Consider the following 14,059-nt stretch of genomic DNA (forward strand, 5'->3'; position numbering starts at 1 on the left):
TGGCTTAGTTGATTAGGCATCTCACTTCGGTCAGGTCATGATCCTGGGGTCCTGGAATCGAGTCCCACACCAGGCTTCTTTCTTGGCGGGGAGCTTCCTTCTCCCCCCTCTGCCTGATGCTCCCCGATTGTGGTCTCTCTCTCTCTCCCTAAAAATGAATAAATAAATAATCTTTAAAAAAAAAAAAAGATTCTTTCTCTTTCTCCCTCTGGCTTGTGCTCTCTTTCTCTCTCTCTCTCAAAAAACAAAAATTAAAATTAGGGGTGATGGGTGGCTCAGTGGGTTAAAGCCTCTGCCTTAAGCTCGGGTCATGATCCCAGGGTCCTGAGATTGTACCCTGCATCAGGCTCTCTGCTCAGCAGGGAGCCTGCTTTCTCCTCTCTCTCTGCCTGCCTCTCTGCCTACTTGTGATCTCTGTCTGTCAAATAGATAAATAAATAAATCTTTTAAAAAATTAAAATTAAAAAAATGATCTCCCATGCTTCAGGTTATCTTTATCAGGTCTTTGATTATTTAAGAAAACTCTTTTAAAAGTTTTTAATAGTTCTCTAAAAAAAATAGCTAAGGGTTTTAAAAAACCATGTAATTTCCTGTATTTGCTGAAACCTTTAGTGTCGTTTTGTCTAAATCTTTAATTATCACTCTATCACTTAATTATTCTATAGGATTTCTGGAACATCTCAAAAGATTTGTTCTTTCTCCTTTATAAAAAGAGGGACTAGGTTTTTCTGACATGTTAAATTACATGGGAAGGATTGTCAAATAAGTTATGTGCAACCCTCCTAGGTTATATTTGTATGGCTATATGTTCTTAATATGTGTTCGAGAAATTGTATTGAAATTCCTAGAATCTGATACATCCTGGTATAATGTCATCAGTCACAAGTTCAGTTATCATCTTAAAATGTTGTATGCCATAGAGATCATCAAATTTCCTTACCAGTTGCATTTAAAGGAACTATAATCAGATCTTTAATCATGACAATTTTTAAGTCTTTGATCAGTCGGTCATTCTTTTATTCTGATATTTTTCTAAAAGCTTTGCAAGCAGCAATGACCCAAAAATGCTTTATCTTCAGAATGATTCAAGGAAGGGACTCTGACAAGTTCTCTAGATTTCAGGTTTCTCACAACATTAAGGTTGACCATTGACCAGGGTAAGAATTTCCAGAACTCTAGTGAAAAAACAAAATGATTCACAAAACTTCTAACTCAGAAGCAAGCAAAACAAGAATTAATTACATGGGGCTAAATAAATTGATGAAGATGATTATAATTTTTATGACTTTTTGTTTGAAACATCACTGGTTCTTTAATGTCTTGTTTTCTAGATTTAAGGAGACTTTTCCTCTTTTTTCTTAAGTAATCTGTGACTGGCTGCAAGTTGGTAAAATATACCTTCATGAAAAGAATTGAGGCATTTATTTTTTCTCCCTATCTGATCCTGCTAGAATTCAGAAACTCTTGAGTATTCTTATTTCATGGCAATATACCTATCTGCCTAAGTTCAGTAAGAATCTTGCAATAGGACACAACTGGAAATATTGGTGGTTTTACCAAGGCTTTGACTGGAATGTCATATTTGAGAGTGATGAGCACAGATTAAGATATAACCAGACAGCTTTAAGGAAGTAAGGTTGCTACTAAGGGGCCAATACTTATTAAACCCCTTTTTGAGAAACCACCTGGTACCTTTCAGGGTTTCCTGTCTTACCAGGTGAGTCCTGGCAGACTCAGTCCCTTCAGGATATTTTTGGGACCTCAAACAGAGAATTCATCCAAGTGTAGAGATATTCATGGGAAGTCTGATGCTGAGTTCTGGTGTGGCTTTCTAGCCTTGAGAGGCTTTTGAAAAAGTTCATTCTGAGATTCCTTATGAAAGTTCCAGCAAAGCAATTTTTGTAAAAGATTTTATTCACTTATTTTTGAAAGAGAGTGCACACAAGCAGTGGCTGAGGGGCAGAGGGAGAAGACTCTCTGCTGAGCAGGGAGCCTGAGGCAGGACTCAATCCCAGGACGCTGGGATGATGACCTGGGCTGAAGGCAGACTCTTAACAACAGAGCCACCCAGGTGCCCCACAGATTGTGAAACTTCTCAAAGAATTTTCAAAGCTGGGGAATGAAGGGTAGCAGAAAGTGCCATGCCAAAATATGATAACAGGAGTTCAGGACATCTACCCCAAAATATGCTGCTTTGGGGTAATGATTGTTATGAGCTGTAGACACTTGAAAAATAGCAAATGACCCGAGAGTATTCTCTAAATTTCCCTTACCTGCCTAAAGATAGATTCCCCAAAAGGAACTCAACTGTCATAAATCCCCACCTCAGGAATTTCATAAACCAGGGAAGATTGATTCTTGTCATAGGAGAGGAAACTAGAAGTTAACACCACACTCAGGCAGACTGTCACAAAACATCCCATCTCCTATCTATTCTTCTAAAGACCCATTCATCTTTCCTAAAAATCATGTCCTCTTCTCTAGGAGGCCTACATCCCCCCTTCCTTGTCCCAATTCAGATGGCATTTAATCCTGAATCCTCAGCCACCTTAGCTTACTCATTTTCCCTTGGGTATCTCCCATGTATACATGAGGCATACATGTTAATATGTAATAAAGTTCTGTTTGTTTTTCTTTTGTTAATCTGTCTTTTTCTCTCTTTTTTTAAAAGTAGACTCTATATCCAACATGGGGCTCAAATTCATGACCCTGAGATCAAGAGTCACATGCTCTATGGACTGAGCCAGCCAAGCAAACCTAACCTGTCTTTTATTACAGTGGTCTCAGCCAAGAATGCAGAAAGGTAGACGGGAAGTTGCTTTTCCTTCCTGGAAGGTTAAAAAATTTTAATTTGCTCTCACCCTTCCCTCATTCATTCCTACCTATCAATTAGTCAGTTAGTTCTCTATCCTGGGTGCCAGGGATTGAAAAATTGAGTAAGACACCAAAGATGGGGGCAGAGGTAGATAGAAATATTTAAAAATACTTAAAAAAAAAAAAAAAGTACGGAAGGAAGGAAGGAAGGAAGAAATTACCATACGGTAGATAAATGCTATTAAGAGAGACAGGTTTAGGGGCCTGTGAGAGCTCAGCAGAGTGGTCCATCACTCAGATGACCAAGAAGATAGGATAAGAAGATGGTACCTAAACTGCCTCTTTAAGAATGAATAATTATTGGGACACCTGGGTGGCACAGGCAGTTAAGTGTCTGTCTTGGTTTAGGTTGTGATCTCGGGTCCGATCTTGGGGTCTGATGTTGGGGTCCTGGGATGAAGCCTGGAGATGGACTCCACTCAGTGGGAAGTCTGCTGCTTTCTCTCCCCCACCTCTAAAATAAATACATCTTTAAATTAAAAAAAAATAATAATTGTTAATTAGTTAGATGAGAAAAAAAGAGGAAAGAGAAGGATGGATGAAAGAATGCAAGAGATTGCTTTATAAAGCCAATTAGATCTTCAAAACAAAACAAAGAATGACAATTGGGTAGCTTGGATGATGGACAAATACGGTGCCAGTTGTGAAGACAGAGAAGACCAGGAAAGGGACAGATATAAAAGAAAAGGGATTGATTAGGTCTCGGACATGCTGAGTCTCGGAAGCTAGTAGATGACCAACAGCACTTCCAAAGTGTGTTCTGGGAACCTGAATTCCAGGAGATATTACTATTCCAGGGAAAAGGGGAGGAGGAAGACTGTGGAAAGCTGTTTTAGCCCAGATTCCCTGGGAAACACCTGGTGGCAAGAATTATATGCTGCTGCCTTTTATGAAGGTGCAAAACCTAAGCCTCAAGAAGATGTAAAAGAAGTGAGGCCAGGAGGGGTGGGAAACAATGCAAGATGCAGGGAGGAGCAGCTGATGAACCACAGAACTACACTGTTGGCTACAGTTTAAGAAAAGCTAAAGGCTAGGGGTCCAGGCCTTAGGCAGTGGTAGCAGAAACTGAGAAAACACATTGTATCCAATACAGATGTCAAATAAGTTTAAGAGATATTGGGTATTATATGCCCCCTCTTGGAAATCTGTTATGCATTTTAGCACATTAACAGTTCTAGAAGTAACTCAGCAAGGAAATAAATTTCATTTTATTTAACACAGTATTTACCAAACTTATATGATCATAGAAGCTTTCTTTCCTGCCCTGCTTATCTGTAGAATTCAGTTCTGGTCTGCTGTGGACACTGCAGTCTGGAGCAAAGGAGATAGTATGGATTGGATGTAGGGATTTGAGAAGCATATAGGTAGTGTTTGAAGGCCAGAGGATAGAGGAGATCATCCAGGAAAAGTCTGTAGAATGATCCCAAGCCAGAGTCATGGGTTACACCAATATTAAGGAACAAACACAGGAAGAAGATCCCTTAAGAAAGAAGAAAGAAACAGTGACAGAATTTGGATAATCAGAAACCATCACCAGGTAAAGCAAAAAAGGAATTTATGAACAGGTATAGGTGAGCAGAGGATACCCTAGGACTGAGTGACTCAAAAATCAATCCTAACCAACATACACTACCCAGGAGCTTGTTAGAAATGCCAAATCTGAGATCTCAGTCCGTATCTACCCTTTACCTGTACCCTCAGGCCATTCACATGAACATTAAAGTTTGAGAAGCTCTGGCTTATAGCATCACTGCAAGGAATAGAGGAGTAGTAGAAAACGGAGCTTCCAGAGATACCTGTAAACCCTCAGAATCACCATGATTCATCATGATTAAGAAAGAGGCCACAGGGGCGCCTAGGTGGCTCAGTGGGTTAAGCCACTGCCTTCGGCTCAGGTCATGATCCCAGAGACCTGGAATCGAGTCCCGCATCGGGCTCTCTGCTCAGCGGGGAGCCTGCTTCCTCCTCTCTCTCTCTGCCTGCCTCTCTGCCTACTTGTGATCTCTGTCTGTCAAATAAATAAATAAATTCTAAAAAAAAAAAAAAAAAGAAAGAGGCCACAGAAATATTAGTGCTGCAGGAAGCTGCGGACCTAGGAAGCTGGTGATCATGAAGCCAGTCGGCCTCTATCCACACCAGCAAAATTGATGCCTCGCCTGCTGCTACTCCCCTCTTCATTCCAGGATCAAGTCTCATGTAATTTCATTTAATTGGCAGTTCATAAATCACACGTAGAATGCCAGCTGCAAGAAAGTCTAGGAAGTGTAGCTTCCCAGCCACAATGTCCTAGAAGGAAGTAGAAAGGGTGAACCAGTCAACAGGATCCATTCTTGGACGCATCCTGGAAGGTATGACAGGTGCTGACAGCTAATCCCCAACATCCATTCTACCCTTCACTCATGGTTATAGGATCTTAAGCTTGGCACATGTCCAGAATAAAGACATCTCCCAGCCTCTCTGCAGACAGATAGTATCATGCGACTAAGTTTGGGCCAATAAGGTAATGGAAATGTCACAAACCAACTCCCAGGAATCTTTGAGAGACAGGAAGAGTATACGCTTTACACTCTTCTTTTTCCGTTACTCTCCCATGCTGCTTGGAGCATGAGATGACATCACCTTGGACTATGAGTTTGAGGGCTATATCCTGGGGTTGGCAGAGCCAAGCCTGAAAGAGCTTGAGTCCCTGAGGACTTCCTAGGTGAGAGATACCCTCCCTGCTCTGGCACCTTACATCTGTATCCTTGAAAGACTAATCAATCAGCCTTCGTTTTTTTGGATCATCCCTGGAGGAAACCTAATCCTAGACGGCACAGATGTCAAAGGCACTGGTTCTTAACACTGGCAATTCATTGATTCCTTTGAGAATGTAATGAATATCCCCTGGGCCATCCCCCTAAAAAGGTGCACATCTGTACAACTCTTTGTATGACATTTTCAAGGACTACATGTTGTTTTTTTTTTTTTTTTCCTGGAGAGAGTCTAAGGACTCATGGAACCCTGGTTAAGAACCCCCAGAGTGGAGATTTTCAAGAAAGGATTATAATCCAAAGGCAAATGGTTCAGAGTAAAAGTAAGAACTGAGATGTGGTCCCTGGTTCCTGGTCCCATGTCCAGTCTGTTGATGGCATTGGTACGAGCAGTTTCAGTGGGGTAGAGTAGTGTGGGGCAGAAACTAGACTAAAGAGTTCTGGGAGAATGATAATCAAGAAAGTGGAGGCAGCAAGTATTGTCAACCATTTGGAGTAGCCTAGCCCCAAAGATGGTGGTGGCTTGGACATGGAGGACATGGGCTTCATAGAGGGTTTCCCTCTGTTTTAGGACCAGACTACTCAGAGTGAGGGTGATTTGGGATACCCAATACCGTTCCATGTTGCACCCCATCTGGTAGCCTATTTTTGGTTCACTGCCTTGGAAATTCTGGTCCCCTCTCAGAAAGGAGGGGAAAGTGGGGTCCTGGGAATAGAAAATGTTCCTGAGCAAATGAAGGCTAGAAGATGATTTGGGCTCAGCCAGAGTACATGATATAAAGTCCTGCCTCTTCAGACACTCCATACTAGGATGCCTATGGGCATCCTTCAATGAGAAGGTTATCTCCTCTGCCCACTCTCCACACCTCTGGTGTTGCTGCTGTAGCTGGATCCCAGCCCTGAAACCAGTGCATCCAATAGCCTTGGCATAGCCTTGGCATACCCATGGAGCTAAAGTCAAAGCAAACACAGCTTGTCCTCTGGAGAGAAAAGGGAACCACTTCACGTGTCCTGGTTTCTCTTCTTACCAGGAAGCTCTTTCATGCTTCCCTGCAATCAGACTGGCATTCCTGATGTGCCTCCATGATTTTTCTCCCCGAGTACCTCATCAGCCCTGCTCTGGGATCCCAGGCTTATCCTGTTCCTACACCCTAAGCTGTTCCTCTGCATCATCCCCTGAACACACGAGTCACACATTCTTTCAAATGATTATCAACAGATTATCAAAAAAGTAATCAAAAGATTACTGTACAAGCACCCTCCCCAGTTTCCCTTGGTGGTGAAATTAGAAAATGTCTAATCCCTTGTGGGAAACTGGAGACAGAAATGGCTCAGATTTACATGAGAGCCCCAGGGAACAGCACTGGCAGAGGGGGCCTATCAAAGAGGCTCCGCTCCAAGTGGCCCAGCTTTTACGAAGATACAAAGTGCTCATTTATCTCCTATTTTGGGAGGAAATGAGGGTCCTCACTGGGCCCTGCATATGCCAGTTAGCCAACTGCTGAACCAAATTGTTGGGTTTTAGTAGTCCCTCAAAGGCTCCCGGGAGAAAGCGAGGGTCCCAGGTCAGAGCCCATGTGGCATTTGCTCTCACCTCTGTGGCTCCCACTTCCCGTGCCAAGTCCCTGCTGCTCCCACCCCAGGGTAACTCCGGAGAGAAGAGTAGGCTTACAAAATGGAAATTGTCCAACAAAACTTGTAAACATCCCACCTGTACCCCTCCCACTTCTCCCCGCCTGGGGCCCCAGTGTTTGAAAACAAAGCTTAGCAGCAGCTGAAAACTTTGACTGGAGATAAGAGCTGAGCCAAACAGGTGGGGCTGGTTCCTTACTGCAGCCTCTTCCTCCTCCCGAGAGCAGCATTTCCTTTTTTTTTTTAAAGATTTTATTTATTTATTTATTTATTTATTTATTTATAGAGTGAGCGAGCACAAGCGGGGGAAGCAGCAGAGTGAGAGCATGAAGCAGGCTCCCCGCTGAGCAGGGAGCCCCACGGGAGGCTTGATCTAGGACACTGGGGATCATGACCTGAGCTGAAGGCAGACACTTAGCCAAATGAACCACCCAGGCGCCTCTGACCAGGATTTGCTGAGTGAGAAGGAAGAACTCAGACAAAGGAATTTGCTTGCCCAGAATTTTAGCAAGGTGCTGAGAAAGAAATACAGGCTCTGGCCTTTGAAAAGCCTGGGTCCCAGTCCAGTCCCTGCCGTTTACCTGTTGTGTGACTTTCCCTTAACCTTTCTGAGCTTCCACTTATTTTCTCAACTGTAAAATAAGGATTATAATTCTTCTTATATAAGGTTGAAAGAATTAAATGAAATAATGTATGTATAATTCCTGGCTTTTTAAAAATTGTTACTAATCTGCTTGAAGATGGAGCCTCTGCATAACTTGTTTCCCATTTTCAGAAATCTTTCTCTCTCGGGGTTCAGCTTCCCTCTCTTCTCTTCTCATTTGTCTCCCCAGCACCTAGAAAGATCTCCTAGGTCACTATTATTCAAAGATCCAGGACAGACGCCTCCTGTAAGAGCTTGTTAGAAATGCAGACTCTCAGGCCCCCCCCAGACTCTCCCGTTCAGAATCTGCATTTGAATGTTACCTAAATTCTTCTCTGTGCAGATTACAGCTTGAAAAGCACTTGCCCCGGGTCATCCCTTGCTGCCTTTTTTCTTTTGCTTTTTTTTTAAGATTTTATTTTTTCATTTGAGAGAGAGAGAGGCTGGAGCACGATTTAGGGGCGGGGCATAAGGGTAGCGATAGCCGGCTTCCTGTTCAAGCATAGGAAATTATTTTGATTAAACACAGAATCTTTGTTTTCTAGACAGATTATTTAAAAGGTAAAGAAAAACCTTTCACAATCTCTTATCAAGAGTAGGCCAATAAAACCGGACCACCCTGGGGCGCCTGGGTGGCTCAGTGGGTTAAGCCTCTGCCTTCCGCTCACGTCATGATCCCGGAGTCCTGGAATCAAGCCCCGCATCGGGCTCTCTGCTCCGCGGGGAGCTTGCTTCCCTCTCTCTCTCTCTGCCTGCCTCTCTATCTACTTGTGATCTCTCTCTGTCAAATAAATAAACAAAAAAATCTTTAAATAAAAAAAAAAAAAGACCACTCTCTTACACCATGTACAAAAATGAAATAAAAATGAATTAAAGATTTGAATGTAAGACCTGAAACCATAAAACTCTTATAAGAAAACATAGGCAGGGGGAATGGGAGAAGGGGGGTGGGGTTATGGACATTGGGGAGGGTATGTGCTTTGGTGAGTGCTGTGAAGTGTGTAAACATGGCGATTCACAGACTTGTACCCCTGGGGATAAAAATATATGTTTATTTAAAAAAAATCCATAAAAAAAAAAGAAAACATAGGCAGTAAGATCCCTGGTATAGATCTTTTTTTTTTTTTTTTTTTTTTTTTTTGCATTTGACCCTAAAAGCAAAGGCAATAAAAGCATGAATAAACAAATGGAATTAAATAAAAAAGCCTCTGCACTGCAAAGGAAACCATCAACAAAATGAAAAGGCAACTCACCAATGGGAGAAAATATTTGCAAATCACATCTGATAAGGGGTAAATATCCAAAATATATGAGGCGCCTGGGTGGCTCAGTGGATTAAAGCCTCTGCCTTCAGCTCAGGTCATGATCCCAGGGTCCTGGGATCCAGCTCCTAGGTCGGGCTCTCTGTTCAGTGGGGAGCCTGCTTCCTTCTCTCTTTCTCTCTCTGCCTGCCTCTCTGCCTACTTGTGATCTGTCTGTCAAATGAATAAATAAAATCTTAAAAAACAAAACAAAACAAAAAACAAAATATACAAATAACTCATACAACTCAACACCAAAAATACCCAAACAATCTGATAAAAAATAGGCAGAGAATCTAAATAAACATTTTTCCAAAGAAGAAATACAGATGGCCAACAGGAACATGAAAACATGTATTGCAACATCACTTAATTCAACATCACTAATCAGGGAAATTTAAATCAAAACCACAACGAAGGGTGCCTGGGTGGCTTAGTCCACTGAGCTTCTGCCTTCAGCTCAGGTCATAATCCCAGGGTACTGGGATTGCCCTGCCCTGTGTCACCCTGCCCTGTGTTAGTCTCCCTGCTCAACGGGGAGCCTGCTTCTCCCTCTCCCTCTGCCTCTACCTGCCCCTCCCCCACTTGTGTTCTCTTTCTCTCTCTGTGTCAGATAAATAAATAATAATAAAATCTTAAAAAAAAAAAAAAACCTACAAGAAATCACCTCACATCTGTTAGAACAGCTATTACCAAAAAGTGAAGAAACAATAAGTGTTGGTGAGGCTGTGAGAAAAGGGAGCCCTCAGGCACTGCTTGTGGGAATGTATGTTGATGCAGCCACTATGGGAAAAGAGCCTGGAGATTCCTTAGAAAATTAAAAATAGACCTACTATATGATCTAGCTATTCCACTTTTGGGTATTTATCCAAAGGAAACAGAAAGCAACCTAAGTGTCCACAGATGGATGAATGGATAAAGAAATGTGGTTTATACATATTCAATGGAATATTACTTGGCCATAAAAATGAGAGCTTGCTATTTGCAACAACATGGACAGACCTTGAGGGCATTAAACAAGTCAGACAGAGAAAGACAAACGCCCTACAATCTCACTTACATGTGGAATCTAAAACATGAATCCCACCCCCACCCAAGCTCATACATACAGAGAACAGAGTTGCCAGAGGGGATGGAAGGTGAATGAAATAAATCTTAAAAATTCTCATTACAAGAGGAAAAAAATATAACTGTGTGCTTATGGATGTTAACCAGACTTAACTGCAGTGATCATATAGACATATACCAAATCACTGTGTTGCACATCTGAAATTAGTATCATGTTATATGTCAGGTATATCTCAGTTTTTTAGAAAGAGTACACCAATAAACCAAAAGAAACTTTTCCTTTTAACAGATGAAAGAAAATTAAATTTTAGTTTTGCATAGGCACACTCTTGATACTAAGGCTTATTTCTAAAATCCTCTTAACAAATTCATTCTGTTTTGGCCAGTTTGACTACATGAGATGAGAGTCTCTGTCTCATTCTCACTCATACTCTCTCTCTCCAACTTTCTGTATCTACCTAGTTTTTGTCCTTTGTCTTCTCTTTTTCTTTTCTTTTCTTTTTTTTTTTTTTAAAGATTTTATTTATTTATTCGACAGACAACGCAAGTAGGCAGAGAAGGAGGCTGAGAGAAAGGAGGAAGCAGGCTCCCTGCCGAGCAGAGAGATCCATGTGGGGCTCGATCCCAGGACCCTGGGATCATGACCCGAGCCTAAGGCAGCGGCTCTAACCCACTGAGCCACCCAGGTGCCCCTTTCTTTTCTTTCTTTCTTTTTTTTTTTTTTTTTAAATTCTTCTCTTTTTCATTCTGGAATGACCAGTTATTCTACTTTAGAACAAAATTACTCCTTTTCCCTTAACAAAAATATATCTCCATAACACATGGCTTTTCTTACCAAAAACAAACCCTACTTTCCTTACATATTTTGCATATACAGCTTTTTCTACTAGTTTTAATTAAATACATTAATTAGAACTCTGAACTCTTAGAAACCTTAATTTCTTTCTTTTTTTTTAAAGATTTTTTCTTTTTTAATACTTTTTTAATTTATTGATTTGACAGAGAGATCAAAAGTAGGCAGAGAGGTAGGCAGAGAGAGAGGGGGAAGCAGGCTCACTGCTGAGCAGAGATCCTGATGTGGGGCTCGATTCCAGGACCCTGAGACCATGACCTGAGCCTAAGGCAGAGGCTTAACCCACTGAGCCACCCAAGTGCCCCAGAAACCTTAATTTCTAGTGAACACTAAAAAGTAAGCAACAGTGAACTGTCACACCAATATTCTGTGGGTGTCAAAATAGCTATTATTCCTCTGTAATAAGAAGACAAAAGGGGGAGCCTGCGTCACTCAGTGGGTAAGCCTCTGCTTTTAGTTCAGGTCACGATCCCAGGATACTTGGATCGAGCCCCGCATCAGGCTCCCTTCTCAGTGGGGAGCCTGCTTCTCCCTCTCTCACTTCCCCTGCTTGTGCTCCCTCTCCCGCTGTCTCTCTCTCTCAAATCAAATAAATAAATAAATAAATAAATCTTTTTAAAAAAGAAGAGGACAAAAGTAGGTAAACTTAAACTTATATTTAGCAATTAATGTTTCAGTACATTATCTTATTTGGAAATGATCTAGGTATTCAGTGAATATCTGTCATTTAACTTAGTAAAAATTTAAGGTTTCAAGTTACCAAAAAGATTTTAGAAATTTTTAAAAAAGATTTTATGTATTTATTTGACAGAAAGTGAGCAACAGAGCAAGGCAGGGGGAGCAGCAGAGGGAGAGGGAGAAGCAGGCTGCCCACTGAGTGGGGAGTCTGACGTGGGGCTCAGTTCCCAGGACAATGACCAGAGCCAAAGGCTGATGCTTAAACCACCGAGCCACCCAAGCACCCCTTGGAAAATTTTTTTTTTAAAGATTTTATTTATTTATATATTTGTCAGAGAGAGTGAATACAAGCAGACAGAGTGGCAGGCAGAGGCAGAGAGAGAAGCAGACTCCCCACTCAGCAAGGAGCCCGATGTGGGACTCGATCCCAGGACTCTGGGACCATGACCCGAGTTGAAGGCAGTGGCTTAACTAACTGAGCCACCCAGGTGCCAGAAATGTTTTTAAGTAGACATATTTTATAAAACATAACCATTGTTGAAAAGATAACTTACAAACTTTTATCCCACCTACGTTTAGTTGATTCACCTTTTCTTAACAATTATGTTTAGATCAGTCATGAAAATTTCATGAGACATTAGAAAAAGTTAGGCATCATTTTAAGTTACTGTTTTTCCTGACAGATGTTTGACTAGTATACCCAGCTAGAATAAAATTGTATGGTTTGCATTATTTTTAATGCTGACAGTTCTTGAAGACATGCTTTTTTTTGTTTTTTTTTTTTTTGGTTTTGTTTTGTTTTGTTTTTAACTAAACCAACAATACTCTTGTTTACCAAAGACTACCTAGGGGCACCTCGATGGCTTAGTTGGCTAAGCATCTACCTTTGGCTCAGGTCATGATCTCAGCATCCTGGTGTCAGGATCCTTATTCAGCCCGGAGCCTGCTTCTTCCTTTCCCTTGGCCCTTCCCCTGCTTGTGCTCTCTCTCTTTCTGTCAGATAAACAAATAAAATATTTAAAAAAATCCTTTCCACACCTTATTATCAGCTGGAACAAACAATAACTATTTCTGACAGTATTAAACTTCTTTTTTAAATTATTTTTTTCCTGGGGCACCTGGGTGGCTCAGTCAGTTGATCATCAGACTCGATTTCAGTTTGGGTCCTGATCTCAGGGTCACGGAATCCAGCCTGGTGTGTTGGGCTCTCCGCTCAGCAGGGAGTGTACTTGGGTATGTCTCTCTCTCTCTCTCCAGCTCCTCCCACCTTTCTCTCTAAAATAAATGAATAAATCTTTAAAAAATAAATAAATTAGTTTTTTCCTTTTTCTTTTAAACCAAAGGTATATTCATCAAGTGACTCAAAACAAAAACTAACAAACCTTTTGTGACTTAACATGGATACAAGTGATACCCCTTAATGATGGTGCAAAAGAGACAACCCTGCCAAGACTAGTCATGCGCATGCACACGAACCAAAAACCTGCGTGCCAAGTCAAACTCTCAGGACGTAAAACGAGACACACAGGAAAGCAATAGCTGATCCTGGACTGTAAAGGATAAATAGCCCAAGGATATCCCCAAAACCAAATTCATGAGAGTCACGCTTCAAAGAATTCATTCTTACAAATGTTTTTCTCAGCAAATCTGAATTTGAAGACAAAGGGACAAGATAACATTTTACCCTCCTCTCTCAGTTGGGCACCACAGACAGAGATCCAGGAGAGACGATTTTAATAAGAACTCTTACCCTTCTGCCAGTTTTCCCAGTATTTCATCAGGGCAGGGTTTCAGCGATCCCATCCTCAAAATTTTCTCTCTATCCTTCTGAGTTGGCTGAGACTCCTGCAATAAAGCACAGAATAACAAGAGGAAAACAAACAGAAGTTTATTAATATATATACCTCATATATACAGGGAGATACCCTGGAAAAATTAATGATTCCCCAAGGTGGCTTAGAATTCAGGATTAACGGTACCTTGGGTGGCTTAGTTGGTTAAGCAGCTGCCTTCTGCTCAGGCCATGATCCCACAGTCCTGGGACTGAGTCCTTGTCAGGGTCCTGGCTCAGCAGGGAGTCTGCTTCTCTGCCCCTCCCCTGGTTCCAATGCACTCTCTCTCTCTCTCTCTCATTCACTCAAATAAGTAAAATCTTAAAAAAAAAAAAATTTAGGATTAAATACCATCTTAATAGGGAAATGGGGGAGGATGTAGGGCTTAAAGAATAAATGATTTGGGGGGAAGTCGAATTGGCCTCTAG

At 41.5% G+C, this 14,059-nt stretch overlaps 1 long non-coding RNA gene across 2 annotated transcripts in view; it reads right to left on the reverse strand.

The window, feature by feature from the left end:
- The window catches only part of LOC106004686, a 41,810-nt gene that overhangs the window by 12,010 nt on the left and 15,741 nt on the right, over positions 1–14,059 (reverse strand). For both annotated transcript variants that reach the window (XR_006608921.1, XR_006608922.1), the window contains one exon: positions 13,550–13,644. This is a non-coding gene — a long non-coding RNA (uncharacterized LOC106004686). The remainder of the gene's footprint in view (positions 1–13,549; positions 13,645–14,059) is intronic.

The sequence above is a fragment of the Mustela putorius genome, unplaced genomic scaffold (genome assembly GCF_011764305.1).
Source record: "Mustela putorius furo isolate JIRA1106 unplaced genomic scaffold, ASM1176430v1.1 tig00001584_pilon_pilon_pilon, whole genome shotgun sequence".
In the NCBI taxonomy this organism is placed as follows: Eukaryota; Metazoa; Chordata; class Mammalia; order Carnivora; family Mustelidae; genus Mustela; species Mustela putorius.